Source organism: Heterocephalus glaber, unplaced genomic scaffold (genome assembly GCF_053883595.1).
Source record: "Heterocephalus glaber isolate CG9 unplaced genomic scaffold, H.glaber_assembly_v1.0 deba00001720, whole genome shotgun sequence".
NCBI lineage: Eukaryota > Metazoa > Chordata > Mammalia > Rodentia > Bathyergidae > Heterocephalus > Heterocephalus glaber.
In genome coordinates this window covers 11963896-11979459 of record NW_028258433.1, presented here as the reverse complement: position 1 = coordinate 11979459, position 15564 = coordinate 11963896, and positions in this window count along the sequence as shown.

Here is a 15564-nt window from a genome sequence, read left to right as displayed (position 1 = left end):
ATCAGTGGATTAATCCATTGATGGGTTCACAGTTAAATTGACTACTGGAAGGTGGTGAAATTGCAGGTGATGGGCCTTGTTGGAAAGGGTACATCTTATCCTTGATTCCTTCCAGCTCCCTACACCTTCCCACCATGATGTTTCTTTTTTTGTCTTGCCACAGGCCTAAAAACAGTGGAACCATCTGGCCAGAAACCTCTGAAACCATGGGCCAAAATAAATTATAAATTTCTTCCTTTAAGTTGTTTCTCACAATTACTTGGTCATAGTAGCAGAAAGCTAACTAATGCAGCTGGTAACTGTGTATCCTTCTAAGTTCTCTCATCTAAGGTCTGAGTTTACACATAATGCTGGAGATATGATAACCTCATGGAATATAAGTTATGATTGAGTTATATTCCAGTGGGAGAAGATACATAATAATACTTATCAGGTACATTCTGTGAAGTGGTATGTTTCAGGAAAAGGAAGAAAGGATGAAGACTGATGGTGAGGAGTGAGATGCTTAAAGGGAAGATCTCTTTAAGCATTGTATTAACATGTACTTTATTCTCTGTATTCTGATGCTTTGACTTCTGGGGCCCTGCTGACCTCAGAGAAATGGCCTCTTTCAGTGATAGCCAAGCCCTAAGTACAAAGAACAACTCTCTGGTGGGTGTGCTTTTCAAATACAGCCCAAGCAATCTGGAGCCCACTCTCCACCCACCTCCTCCATTGGCTTTCACACTCCAGGCCTTGTCTATCTGCTTCAGTCACTTCCTGGCCAGGTGCCAGATCACAAGCCAGTCACAACCTGCTAGCCTTCTGTGGAAGCCATCACGGAGTCTCTTGCCCCCAGGTAACCCTCACTGTGCCTCCTGACTCACCCTGATGCTTCCCCACACAGCCCTACATGTCACACATATTCCTCTTCTTGGCAGTTGCAACAAATTATCTTCTCAATAGCAGTTGTCTCCTGACCTGTTAGCTTTATGCCACCTCAAATCTTATGTTAATACATTATATATAGAAACAGAGGACCGACAGTTGAGGAAAGGCCTGGTGAAATAAGAAGTGAAATATGAGAGTATCTGAAGAAAGAACCTTCTACACAAAGAGCTGCATGAATTATTGGGCTAAATGTTTGAGGAATAGCAAGTTGTGTGGCTATGGCAGAATGAGTACTGGGGACAATACCAGAAGATAAATCAGGAGGAAGGGAGTGGTGATGAGCTGAAAGGAGGGCAGGCATTTAAGGTGTACTTGATACTGCTAGAGAGTAAACTATCAATGGGTAGAGACAAGAAGAAAATCTAGATGCTGTATCACATTTCTAGACAATGCTGAACTATCATCAAAGACAGGGACTGGCGCGGCACATAGAAACATTCAAACCTTCCACAAGGTAGATCAAATCCCATGTATGACACAGAGAAATCTGGCTTTCTAATCATGTTCCCTTACTATCATGGATTATTGTGTTGAATTATGAAAGAAGCACCATATTTTCTTAAATGGGGCATGTGTATTTTACTTCCTAGATGGTCCCCAGTCCTCATATTCTATTATGTATTTTGAGTACATGAAAATTCTTTTCCTCTTAGTTTGCTGAAGTAGGGAAAAATATAGGTCAAGACACTAGTGGAAAAATTCATAAAACAATAATCTATGGCAAGGACTCATGCCATACATATTAAGGGGAATATTTACCATGAGTGGACACAATATTTTGTGTTCATACATTGCGGACAAATTAATTATAAACTCTTTCTTGCCTATGTTATCACTGTGCTGGGCCTGAGGGAGGCTCAGAAGTACAGACTGGTATTCATCTCAAAGAATAATCATCATAATAAATATAAAAAATACAGTCACGATTATAATATATAATGAGCTGAATTTTGTAATATAGATTACAACTCTCCTATAAAGTCAGAGGGGAGATCAGAAATGTTGGCATAATGACTAAAGAGCATGATTTTAATTTTTACCTTAAAGAAAGCATGAGTTTTAAATAGAAGTATAGTACAGACTTAACAAAGGAAAAAAACTATGAAAACAAAAGACAAAATGAAGTTTCTGTACAGTAGAATGTTCAGCCTGATTGGAAGGATGAAAGTATGAATAAAATCTACTAACTTCTTGGGGTCTTGAAAATAAGATGAACAATACTTGGTGAAAACTGGAGGAAACAGAATATCATTGGCTTTTTAAGTTTGTTCTGCAGGGATAGAGATGGACACCAGGGCCTTACATGTGCTAGGTAAGTGTTGTATCACTGAGCCACATTTCCATCCCTCATTGATCATTTTTGAAGAAAGAAGTGGCACAATCAAATCCTTTTAATAATGAAGCTTAGTGATTCAAGAATAAAATAACAAAATCAAAGACACTAGATGTGACGTGTAGTAATTTCCTAAGGCTGCTGTAACAAAGTACCAGAAACTGGGTATCCTAAATAACACAAATTTATTGTCTCATGGTCCTGGAGGCTCAAAATCCATAACCAAGAAGTTGACATATTTGTCTTCTCCTGGAATCCCTAAAGGAGAATCTGTCCCATGACTCTCCTAGTTTTGGCAGTTGCTGGTAGTCCTTGGCATTTTCTGGCTTATAGACATATCACTCTGATCTCTGCATTTGGGTCACACAGTTCTCTTTTACTATCGTTGTCTGTGTCCAACATTCTCTCTTCTGATAAAGATGTCAGTCATTAGATTAAGACCTACTCTAGGGTCAGGAATTTAGCTCAGTGGTTCCACTGCCTGCCTCGCAAGTGTAAGGTCCTGAGTTCAATCCCTGGTACACACACACACACACACAAGACCTACTATAATATATGACCTCATCCTATCATGATTGTGTCTACAAAGATCCTGTTTCCAAACAAGGTTTTATGTATAGATAACAAGGGTTAAGGATTAAATGTGTCATTTTAGGCAACTCATGGAGCATAAGATTTGGCAGTAACTCAGTGTCACCCCAAAATCTTATGTGGCACCCCTCATAGCAAATGTTATGATATCTGGAAATGGACCATTTGAAGGTGATTAGGTTTAGGTGAGCTCATGTGAGTAGGGTCCTTATAAGAAAATATGCTATAGATCAGCCCACTGCAGACAGGCAGGTCTGCAGATGCAGTCCTGAGGTCGCCAGTCATGCTGAAAACACCAAATCAGCCCGTGCCCCTGCAGCAATCCACTGGACCCCCCGCCCACTCCTTTGGCCTCTTCTCTGTACAGTCACCTGGTTCCACACTACAAAGACACAGAGGACACCAGATCACCAGACCACTGTACTGGAGCTAATCAAGTTCTCAGCATTTAAAGAATTCCTGCCCAGAGGAAGGGTCTTCTGAGCTGCTGTCCCACTGCTCCTGGCCAAGAGGAAGGGGCTTTCAGGCCAAAACCCCTACCACTGCTCCCAGCCCCTGTTCCACCTCTCCCAGCTCAGAGGAGGTGAGCCACTGGGGTGCCAACAGGACCCCCCTGACCCCCCAGTCGAAATGAGAAAACACATAAGTCTCAAAACCAGACTTCCAGATCACCTACAGCAACCCCAAAGGGAAATGAGATGGAACACTGTGATATTCAACCACCCGGACTCACTGAACTGGCAACAAAAGGGGATCTGGAAAAAATGAAATCAGAAATAATTTCTCAGATAACAGGAGAAATTGTGCTCCTAGTGCAAGACATGATTATGAAATCTACAGGGGAGTTGAGGAACATGATGGAATCCCAACATAAGAAACAAATGGAATCCATAAAACAGATGCAAATAGATTTCCAGGAGATGAAAAACTACATTGAAAGTCCACACAGCAGAATGAGCCAGTGTGAGGACAGAATTTCAGATATAGAAGATAAGATTACAATTAATGACCAGGAAAAGAAAAATTGCTTCAAAATTATAAGGGAACATGAGAAATCAATCCAGCAGCTGCTAGACAATGCAAAGAAGAATAACATAAAACTGATCAGAGTCAATGAAGAAACAGGAGAGAGTGCAGATGACATAAAAAACTGTTCACAGAAGTAGTGGCAGAAAACTTCCCAAGCAGGGGAAAAGAACTTGACATACAGATAAGTGAGGCATATAGGACTCCAAATAGCCTTGATTAAAAATAATCTACACATAGGCATATAATTGTTAAGATTTCAGAAACTCGACAGAAGAACAAAGTTCTACAAGCAGTTAGAGAAAAGAAACAAATCACATATAAAGGGAAACCTATCTGAATCACAGTAGACTTCTCAACACAAACCGTCAAGGCAAGAAGAGCTTGGAGTGACATATTCCAGCTCTAAAAGAAAACAGCCTCCAATCCAGATTGATGTACCCTGCAAAACTATCTTTTAAAATTGATGGAGAAATAAGATACTTTCATGACAAGGAGCATGTTAGGAGCTTCGTGAATACCAAACCAGCACTCCAAAGAATTTTACACAATATCCTAGGAACAGACATTGAGGATCACAACCTCAGGAAGCAAAGCAGAATGAACCCATCTGGCATGACAAGAAATTAAATGTAAAGGAGGAGAACCCAACAAAAAGAAAAAGACATGATAATGATAAGTCAATACATTTCAGTTTTAACCATCAATGTTAATGGTCTCAATTCACCAATCAAAAGAAATAGACTGGCAGAATGGGTCAAGAAGCAAAATCCAACAATATGCTGCATACAAGAAACATACTTAATTCAAAAGGAAACTCATAGGCTGAAAGTTAAAGGGTGGAAAACAATACTCCATGTGATGGGCACCCCCCAAAAAAGCAGTATAATCTATCTTCTTTGCAGATCAAGGAGATTTCAAACCAACATTGAATAAGAGAGATGAAGAAGGACACTACATCCTTGTAAAGGGAACAATCTAAGAGGAAGAGATGAAAATCATAAATATCTATGCACAAAACACTAGTGTGCCCAACTATATAAAACAAATACCAATGGACATGAAAAGTCATATATGCACTAATACAATTGTAGTGGGGAACCTCAACACCCCACTGTCCAAATAGATAGATCAACTAGACTAAAAATAAGTAATGAAATACTAGAACTCAATCAAACTCTTGAACAAATGAATTTAACAGATATTTACAGAGTCTTCCACCCCACAAAATCAGAATACATGTTCTTCTCAGCTGCACATGGTTCATTCTCCAAAATAGACCACATACTCACACATAGAATGTGTTTAAGGAAGGGCAAAGGAATTGAAGTTATCCCCTGTATATTATCAGGCCATAGTGTGATGAAATTAGAGATCCATAGCAAAAGAAATTTGAAAAATTTCATAAACAGGTGGAAATTGAACAACACATTTCTGAATAACCAATAGGTCACAGGGGAAATTAAAGAAGAAATCAGACAGTTCCTTCAATTAAATGACAATGACAATACAACATATCGGGATCTATGGGACACAATGAAAACAGTCTTACGAGGGCAATTCATAGCAGTGAATACACATATTAGGAAAACAGAAGGAGTCCAATTAAACAACCTGATGCTGAACCTCAAGCTTCTAGAAAAAGAAGAGCAGGACAACCCCAAAGCTCATACAAGGGAGGAAATTATAAAGATCAGAGGAGAAATCAATGCAATGGAGACTAAGAGAATGATACAAAAAATCAATGAAGCCAAGAGTTGGTTCTTCAAAAGAATCAACAAAATTGACAAACCCTTAGCCAAACTTATCAGAAAAAGGAAAGAAAAGGCCAAAATCCATGCAATTAGGAATGAAAAGAGTGAAATTACAACTGACCCAGCAGAAATCCGGAGAATCATGAATACCTACTTCCAGAACCTATACACCAATAAGATGGACAACACAGAAGAAATGGACAGATTCCTAGATACATATGAATTACCAAAGTTGAATGAAGAAGACCTGAAAATTCTAAACAACCCAATATCAACCAATAGAATTGAAAATGTAATTAAAAACTTATCAACTAAGACAAGTCCGGGCCCTGATGGCTTCACTGCTGAATTCTACCTGACATTTAGAGAGGAACTGCTGCCACTACTGTTTAAACTCTTCAATGAAACTGAAAGGGAAGCAATACTCCCAAATTCATTCCTGGAAGCAAGCATCACCTTGATCCCCAAAGCAGAGAAAGACCCAACTGAAAAGGACAACTATAGGCCAATCTCTCTAGTGAACAAAAACGCAAAAATCCTTACTAAGATCCTAGCAAATAGAATGCAGAAGATCATTGAGAAGATTGTACAACCTGATCAAGTGGGATTCATCCCAGGGATGCAGGGATGGTTCAACATATGCAAATCAATCAATGTAATACACTGTATCAATAGAGCCAAGGACAGAAACTGTATGATTATCTCCATAGACGCAGAAAAAGCATTTGACAAAGTCCAACATCCATGTATGATAAAAACCCTACAAAAAATTGAAATAGATGGTCTCTACCTCAAACTGATAGACGCCATCTATGAAAAACCAACAGTCAATATCATACTAAATGGTCAAAAACTGAAATCCTTCACACTAAAATCAGAAACAAGGCAAGGATGTCCACTATCACCACTCTTGTTCAATATAGTTCTGGAAACAGCCACGGCAATTAGACAAGAGAAAGAAATAAAAGGAATAAAGATAGGAAATGAAGTCAAATTGTCATTATTTGCAGATGACATGATACTCTATATAGAAGACCCCAAGAACTCCACCAAAAGTCTTCTAGACTTAATAACCAAATTCAGTCAAGTAGCTGGTTACAAGGTCAATACGCAAAAATCAATAGCTTTCCTCTACACCAATGACAGACTCACTGAGAGAGAAATAGGGCAAACAATTCCTTTCACAATAGCATCCAAAAAACTGAAATACCTAGGAATCATCCTAACGAAAGAAATCAAAGACCTCTTCTCTGAAAACTATGGCACTCTGAAAAGAGAGATTGAAGATGATATCAGAAAATGGACAGACATCCCCTGCTCCTGGGTAGGAAGGATTAATATAGTGAAAATGGCCATACTTCCAAAACTGCTATACAGATTCAATGCAATTCCAATTGAGATCCCAGCAGCATACTTCATGGACCTTGAGAAAACAATCCAAAAATTCATTTGGAGCAAGAAGAGACCCAGAATAGCAAAAGCAATTCTAGGTAACAGAGACATGGCAGGGGATATCACAATCCCCAACCTGTGACTGTGATAAAAACAGCATGGTACTGGCAAAGAAACAAATCTGAGGACCAGTGGAACAGATTAGAAGATGCAGAAACAATGCCAGACACACTCAGCCATCTTATCTTCGAAAAAGGAGGCAAACATCCTCACTGGAGGAAAGATAGCCTCTTTAATAAATGGTACTGGAAAAATTGGGTTGCAACTTGCCAAAGATTAAAACTAGACCTATATCTCTTGCCATGCACTAAACTAAAATCTAAATAGATTAAAGATCTAAATATTAAATAGAAACGCTGAACCTGTTTGAACAGAGGTTAGGTAGAACTCTTGAAGACATCAGCGTAGGAAAAGATTTTTTGAACAAAACCTCAGTTGCCCGTGAACTAGCACAATCAACAAGTGGGATCTCTTCTTATTAAAAGGCTTCTGCACAGCAAGAGAAACCAGCAGCAGTGTGAAGAGACAGCCCACTATGTGGGAAACAATTTTCACCTGCTTTTCCTCAGACAAAGGTCTACTATCTCGAACTATAAAGAACTAAAAAAAATCAGACCTCCCAAATTTAAAGACCCAATCCAAAAATGAGCATCTGAAATGACCAGACATTTTTCAGAGAAGGAACTAGAAATAGCAAATAAATACATGAAAAAATGTTCAACATCACTGGTCATTTGAGAGATGCAAATGAAAACAATGCTGAGATTCCACCTCACTCCAGAAAGAATGGCTGCTATCATGACAACAACCAATAACAAATGCTGGTGGGCCTGTGGGGAAAGAGGAACCTTGCTCCACGGCTGGTGGGAGTGTAGACTGGTGCAACCACTGTAGAAATCAGTATGGAGATACCTCAAAGAACTAGGACTGGAAGTCCCATTTGACCCCACTATTCCACTGCTGGGGATCTTCCCCAAAGAATTAAAAGAATCATACCACAGTGATATATGTGTGCCCATGTTCATAGCAGCACAGTTTGTGATAGCTAAAACTTGGAAACAGCCCAAATGCCCATCAACTGGAGACTGGATAAAGAAAATGTGGGTTTTTTTTTTTTTTATAAAATGGAGTACTACTCAGGTATAAAAAATGAAAAATTGGAGACATTTATAGCTGAGTGGATGCACATTGAGGTGATACTCTTAAGTGAAATAAATAGGACACACATGAGTAAATACCGAATAGTTTCTCTGGTGTGAGAAAATGAAAGTGTAAATGGGTACTAAAATGTATGATAGGTAATGTGAAATAGGAAGAAAAGGGGCAAAGGGGAAGGAGGTGGGAGGGGTAGGGAAAGGAAAGATGGGAATGGAATTAATATGAGAAAATGGAAAAATAGGAACAAAATCTTTGTAAATAGGAAGGAATGGAGGGGTGAAGGGAGGGCTGGGCAAGTTTGAAGGATGGGAACCAAGAGAGATTATGTAAAGGTGCAAATTTCCAATGATGAATGTCATTATATTGTATACCTAAAATATACCAATGATTAGAATGAATAATTGTTAATGCAAAATAGGAAGAAAAGGTCCAAAGGGGTAGGGGTAGTGGCAGGGGCAGGGGAAAAGAAAGAAGGAAAAGGAAAAATGATGAGAAATGGAAAAAATGGAAATAAAATCTTTGTAAATAGGGAAGGGTGGAAGGGGTGAAGAAGGGAGGGCTAGGAATGGGGAAAAAATAAGAACCAAGATGCATTATGTAAAGGTACAATTCCCAATGAGAAATGTAATTGTGTTGTATACCTAAAATGTACCAATAAAAGAATTTAAGAAAAAAAAGAAAATATGCTACAGCTCTCTTCTGCCCCTCAACCCCTCAATCTCTCTCTGTCATATAAGAACACAAGGAAGAGTCTGAAAGCAAGAAGAGTCTTAGGGAACCAAACCAGCCAGCACCTGGAATTTGGGCTTCCCATGCACCGGAATTGTGAGAAATAATTTTCTGCTGCTTAAGTCATCTAGTCTATGGTATTTCCTTGCAGCAGCCTGTGTTAACACAACAGACATAAGGAGATCCATTTATTCAGTAGGTACCAGTGGCTGCCCTGTGCCAAGCACAATGCCAGGAATTAGATGTCCTGGACTAGGACATTTTAATTGTTTCATGAGTGCATTTAGAATCTGTGTATATGTTTATCCCCTATTTTATTCCCAAAAGAAATTAGGCATCCAAGATTATAAAGGGGAGAATGGAGAGACATATAGGATACAATAATTTGGAAGGATAAGAATTTTAAAATAATACCATGTAACACCAGGGCAAGAAATTTGAAACAGGTAGAAGCAATAGAAGATTGTTTGAGAAAGTATGAAATACTCATATTAAATGAAGACATAAAAACTTCATTAGACCAATTACCATAAAAGAGATTGAAAAGGTGATTAGAGAAGTTCCATTAAAAAGGTTCTGGAACCAGGTGGGCACACAGCTGAATTTTATTTAACCATTAAAAATGGTTGATTCTATCATTTTAAAAACTATTTTTGATCCTCAGAAAAAGATGGAAAACTCAGTAGTTCCTTTCATAAATCCAGCTGAAGTTTAATATCAAATTTTATAATGATGGTATATATAAGAAAGATATAAGCCATCATTTATAGTAAATATTGGTGAAAAATAAAATATCAGCAAATAAAACCAATAGTATGTGAAAAAACTACTGTGCTATGACCAAGTATTGTATAGTCCAAGAATGCAAGACTTACTGTTATTTTCAAGAAAACTGTCAACCTAATTAAATTAATTAAAATTAAAGAAGCACAGGATTAGATGAATAGATGCTGAAAATTTAACACCCTTCCTTCCTTCCTTGCTTCCTTCCTTCCTTCCTTCCTTCCTTCCTCCCTTCTTTATTCTTTCTTGGTTTTGGTACTTGGATTGAACCCAAGACCTTTGCACTGAGATCATTCCCAGTCCTTTTTTAAAATTATTTTTTAAAATTTTGAGATAGGATCTTGCTAAATTACTAAATTTCCAAGGCTGGGATGAACATGCACCAGCCTCTCAGAGTACTGGGATTACAGGTGTGTGCCACCATGCCCAGCTTGGAGTAGGAATTCCTAACTTAAAATGTCTAAATTATATGTTAATAAGTAAACACCATGGAAGAAAAACAACTATTACCCTGAATAGTAAAAAACTAAAATTAGATGCCAGTCAAGATTGTCTGCCATTTCCACAATGAAGTCACAATGTTTTAGAGAGAGGTGGTAGAACCATCTAAGGTGGTCTCCAGTGAATTCATTAATTTATACTAATAACCAAATAAGCAAAACATTTTAGGAAAATCAGAATGACTGGAAGTACATGCATATTGGAAGGCTGGTCAGTTTGGTCAGCACAGAAAGAGTGGTAAAGTGCAGAAAGGGACAATGACCACCTTTTCCCTTATGGAGTATTGTATTATATTGTTTTGTTTCTTGCAAATAGCAAGAATGTCCACCATAATTTAAAAAGAAACCAAATCTATAAATTCAATATTAAAATATGGGATGAGGCATTTTCTCTATTACTTGATATTTCTTTCTGTGAAGGAAGTTGACATAACTTCTAGTCTCTCTACCTTTTTACTTACTCCAAGACAAGGTGCAAGGTGGGATGAAAAGATTCACTGGTTGGTAGGTTTTGGGAGATTATCGTGCAAGAATGGCTCAATTCAGCTCCTCTTCTCACTGGGAAGGAAACTTCATCAGGGAGCAGGCATTCTGCTCCATCTCTCCCAATCCAGGATTATCTCCCTGCAGGATAGAGGAGAAGACATCAAGACTGCCACAATTGGGGCACTGGCTGAGAGAGAAACTGTGCCCACTTCTGGGCTGCAGTGAACCACTTCTCATCTTGATCTTCCATCTGCCTGGTTCTTCATTTCATTTCTCAATTTTCACAGAATTGGGGTATAAAAGAAGAATGTCATTAGTTGATTCCCTTTAAAAGTAATAGTTTCAATTTGGATAGAAAATTTTAGAGTTTAAAAGAAAAAGTTATTCTTGCATTTTAGCACATATACATTTTATTCAAACACAAAGTAAAAAAAATATAAACTGCAGTTGGTAGGTTTGCTGTATAGAGGTGTAAGTTGGCAATTCTGAAACTACATGTAGGTATTCCAGACTTGAATAAAGAAGTAAATATATTGGGGATAGAGAGGGCAGGTTTTTCACTTTAAGGAGTCATGAATGTGTAAATATCTTGTGGTTGATATTAATGGAAATGATCTGTAAGATTTATAGGCATCAAAATGAACATATAATAATGTTATACAATTGTAAGTTATATAGTGATATATTACATAATGGGCATATATAAAAATAAAACATACATATAATATATTATCTATGTCTGTCAGCTGAAAATGCTGGAGGCCATGACACAGCAATAGGAACGAATAGGAATAACACACCTAGAGCCCAGGTTTTACTTTCTAAATATACATATAAATATATATAAATATATATAAATATATAAAAATATATATATAATCAAAAAAGAGCTAGTCTTCTTGGAGAAATGGGGCCTGGGCAGGGGCAATATAAAAATATTTTAGTATATGTGCTGCCAAAGTGAGCACAGGGGCAATATAAAATAAACCAGAGACATCTTACTGCACCAAGCAAGTATTCAGAGTAAATAAGTATTCAGAGATTCATGCCAAGAGGAAACAGAAGTAGTCCGGAAGGTCTTCCATTGGCCACATCTGGGACAATTTGAAAATAAAAAAGTGATAGAAATGAATTATCATTGAATAAAATAAGTATTCAAGAGTTCATATATATGAATAAATAAAATGTGGAGAAGAAAAAACTCTTCCTTAACAACAAAAACAACTAACAACAAAAAACAGAAAAAAGTGCAATTAGAAAATCTTCAACGGATATCAAAATTAGTGTGTATTTCACAATAAACATAATGCATAGTCACAAAGTATTTTTTTCCACAAATTACCTATTGATTACAAAGAAGAAAATAGTTTTGTAAGAGAAATCTGTTGAATGCTTCCTTAGCCAAGCTATTCAATTTAACATCCCAGTACTGGGAGAAACTAATGTCTAATATCATGATCATGATCATGTTCATGGGCTTTCAAATAAGATGCCCTGAAAAGGACACAATTTCACTTCAAAAGTATTCCTGACAAAAATGTGCAATCTTAATCTAATCATAAAGATATATCAGGAGAACCTAAGTTGAGAAGATACACCACAAAGTACCTAGTTTGTAGTCTTCAGAAATAACAAATATGAAAAAGAAGAAGAAAACTTAAGGGACTCTTTCAGATTAGAGTATGTTAAAGAGACATTTATGATGTTGAACATTTGAACTAGGAGAATAAATCCTAAGAAGGACATTATTAGAGTGGTTAGTAAAATTTAAAAATAGATTTGAACTAGGTAGTAGAATTTTATCAATGTTAAATAAATGTTTTATCAATGTTAAATTTCTTAACTTAGATAACTTTGTGTTTATGGGCAAAAGGAAATGATGTTTCTACTTATTCTAAGTTAGTTCAGATGAGAATAAGTGATATATATATATCATTATATATATCATTTTATAATTATATATTATATTACATTATATATTATAATTTTTATATATTATATTCTCTCTATATGTATATTATATATATTCTATATATTATAATATATAGAATATATATCATATATATTCTATATATTATATATAGAATATATATATTATATATAGAATATATATATATATTCTGTGTTAGACCCTGGAAACATATCTGTTTCCTGCATTTTGGGCTTGTTTTCTAAATTTGGCAGATGTGAGACCTGAAAGAAATGCATGTCCTATTAACTCTTTGGATTCTATAAAAATTTGAGGCATATGAGCATCTTGATGTTATAAATTCTGAGTCTCTTAAGAAACTGTACACATTCCAGGGGAAGAAAATCCAGGTAGCAGCTGTTGAAAGCACCCTAACTCTACTGAGGTACTGAAAATCCTATGGGCTGATGTTATGCAGAATAAGGCATAGAGACAATAGTCTTTGCCTTTTAATTTAAAGGAATTTTGGACTTTAAGCTTCTAAGTCCTCAGGTCAAGATAATTGCATTTTGGACTACAGAGTCTTTGAATGTCGACTTGCAATGGGATTTTAACATTAAATTCTCCTTAGAAATTTGAAGCAGAAAAGGGGCTTTATATTAAAACTGGGGCATTGCAATTGTTATGGACTGAAATATATATTGTTCTTCCCGTTCATATGTTGGTGCTGTAACTCAGGACCTCAGAATCTGACTATATGTAGAGATAAGGTCTTTAAAGTGTTGATATCAAGTTGATGAAGTAATAGGATCCAATATTACTGTTGTTCTCAGAAGAAAATGAGATTAGAATAGAGACAGGTATAAAGAAAAGACCACGTGAAACACAAGAAGATGGCAGTTTGCAAGCCAAGGAGGAAACCAACTCTGTCCACACTTTGCCATCAGACTTTTGCCTCCAGCATTTTCAGAAAATAAATTCCTGTTTTTAAGTCACTGAATTTGTGGTATTTTAAGGGACCTCTAGCAGATTATGAGATCAGTGTTGTTGGATTTTACAACTGTGGTACATCTATAAATCTTTTATCAGAGGCACAGTGATCTTTATTGGGAAAAGTGACCTAAAGATGGGAACAGAAATATTCTGAAAGATTGCTGGTCCGGTTCCCATGAGCAATTGAGTACTAAACCATAAAGGTGAGGAGATCAAAATGAGAAAGGTGATGAGGAATGTTTTTTCACTACTCTTAATGTTTTCTCCTTATAAAGAGAACATAATTAGATGTAACTGGAGGCATCTGTCTGCCCTTTACTCACTTCACCCAAAGGTGGCAGTGGTGTGGTGATTTGTTCTGTTGGTAAATTTTAAAGAATTTAAATGGGCACAGATAACCTAGTTTTGCCCTCCTTGAGATGAAGCAAGTTCCAAAGGAAAAGCATTCTCTGCTCCTTCTGGGACACTCTCTTCCCATATAGTGAAGGAGAGCAAGAGGGCCTGGGTGGGTAAAGGATTCTAGTTCTGCCATTGGCTAACAGGCACATTAGGCTGTCCCATTAAGCTATATTTCCCCAACTTCACTTTCAGTTATAAAGGTGATATTTTGATTTCTCATCTGCTTTACCTTTTATTACTCAAGTTGTTAAAAATGGGATGTAGAAGGAAAATGTCCTGTGATAGACACTAATAAACATCTATTTATCTTAAAGGTTTTCATTACAAAGAATTCTTTTTTTTGAAGGTATGGTTTCCTATTATTCTTGGATATCTGGCAGGATTAGCAATATTCCCATTATCATAACTTTTTTTAGGGAAGGCTATGATTAAAGCTAAAGGCAAAGTAGGCTATTTTATAGATAAAGAGAACTCAGCTTGTACAATATATATTTAACTTATTAAACATTTAGATAAGATGCCAGGTCCAATTTAATACTAATTAAAATATCCCTTGATGTGATAGAAAATAGTTTTGTGCCTTATAGTTGGTATAATATTTAACATACATTATGTAATTCCTCCCACATTATGAATGGTTCAGTAAGTTTGCATGAGTTAGAAAAGACAAAATTAACCAATAGCAATCACCCAACCCTTGTTCTTTCTGCTAAATCATGTAGCTGCTTGGCAAAAACTCATTAATTCCATGATTTGAAGAGGAATAAAAAAACCAGCAAGCTCTAAATACTCAGCAATATGTTGAATGGCATTTGAGTGTAAACTACATGAAATAAAATCTTTAAAGAATATAGGAAATCCCTACAGCAGTGTGGGATCCCACTGTTGGGGTGCTGCCATGGGAATGATCCTCTCTGTGGTTGTTAGGCAAATGAACACCACTACTGTGTCTGTCCATCAAGATTGTAAAGTTAACAACTGCTACATCATTCCTAAGTGAAGAAAGACTCTTCTCTTCTAAACCTTTCCTTTTCCAAAATGAGAGGAAACCATGGTCCTTCAATATACATGCACAATCTCTGGGTTGCAGCATGGACAGTTCAGCATTCATGATTTACATTTACCATCTTCTAATTCTTCTTTCCTGCTTCTTACCTGCATCTATTGTGTGTTGCAGCTGAGGATAAGACTGGATCGGTGGATATACTTTTGTTTTAATCAATTTTTTGTATATATTTGAGATTTATAACCCAATGTTATGAAATATATCTAGATAGTAAAGTGGTTACTACAGTGAAGCAGATTAATTTATCTATCATCTTACATAGTTGATATTTTTGTGACAAGAGCAGCTAAAATCTGCTTATTTAACAAAAATCCCTAATACGATTCAATTTTAGTAACTAGAGTCCTCAAACTGTACTTTGGATCTTAGGGCCGGGGATTTAGCTCAGTGGTTCCGCTGCCTGCCTCGCAAGCTCAAGGACCCAAGTTCGATCCCCGGTACCAAAAAAAACCAAA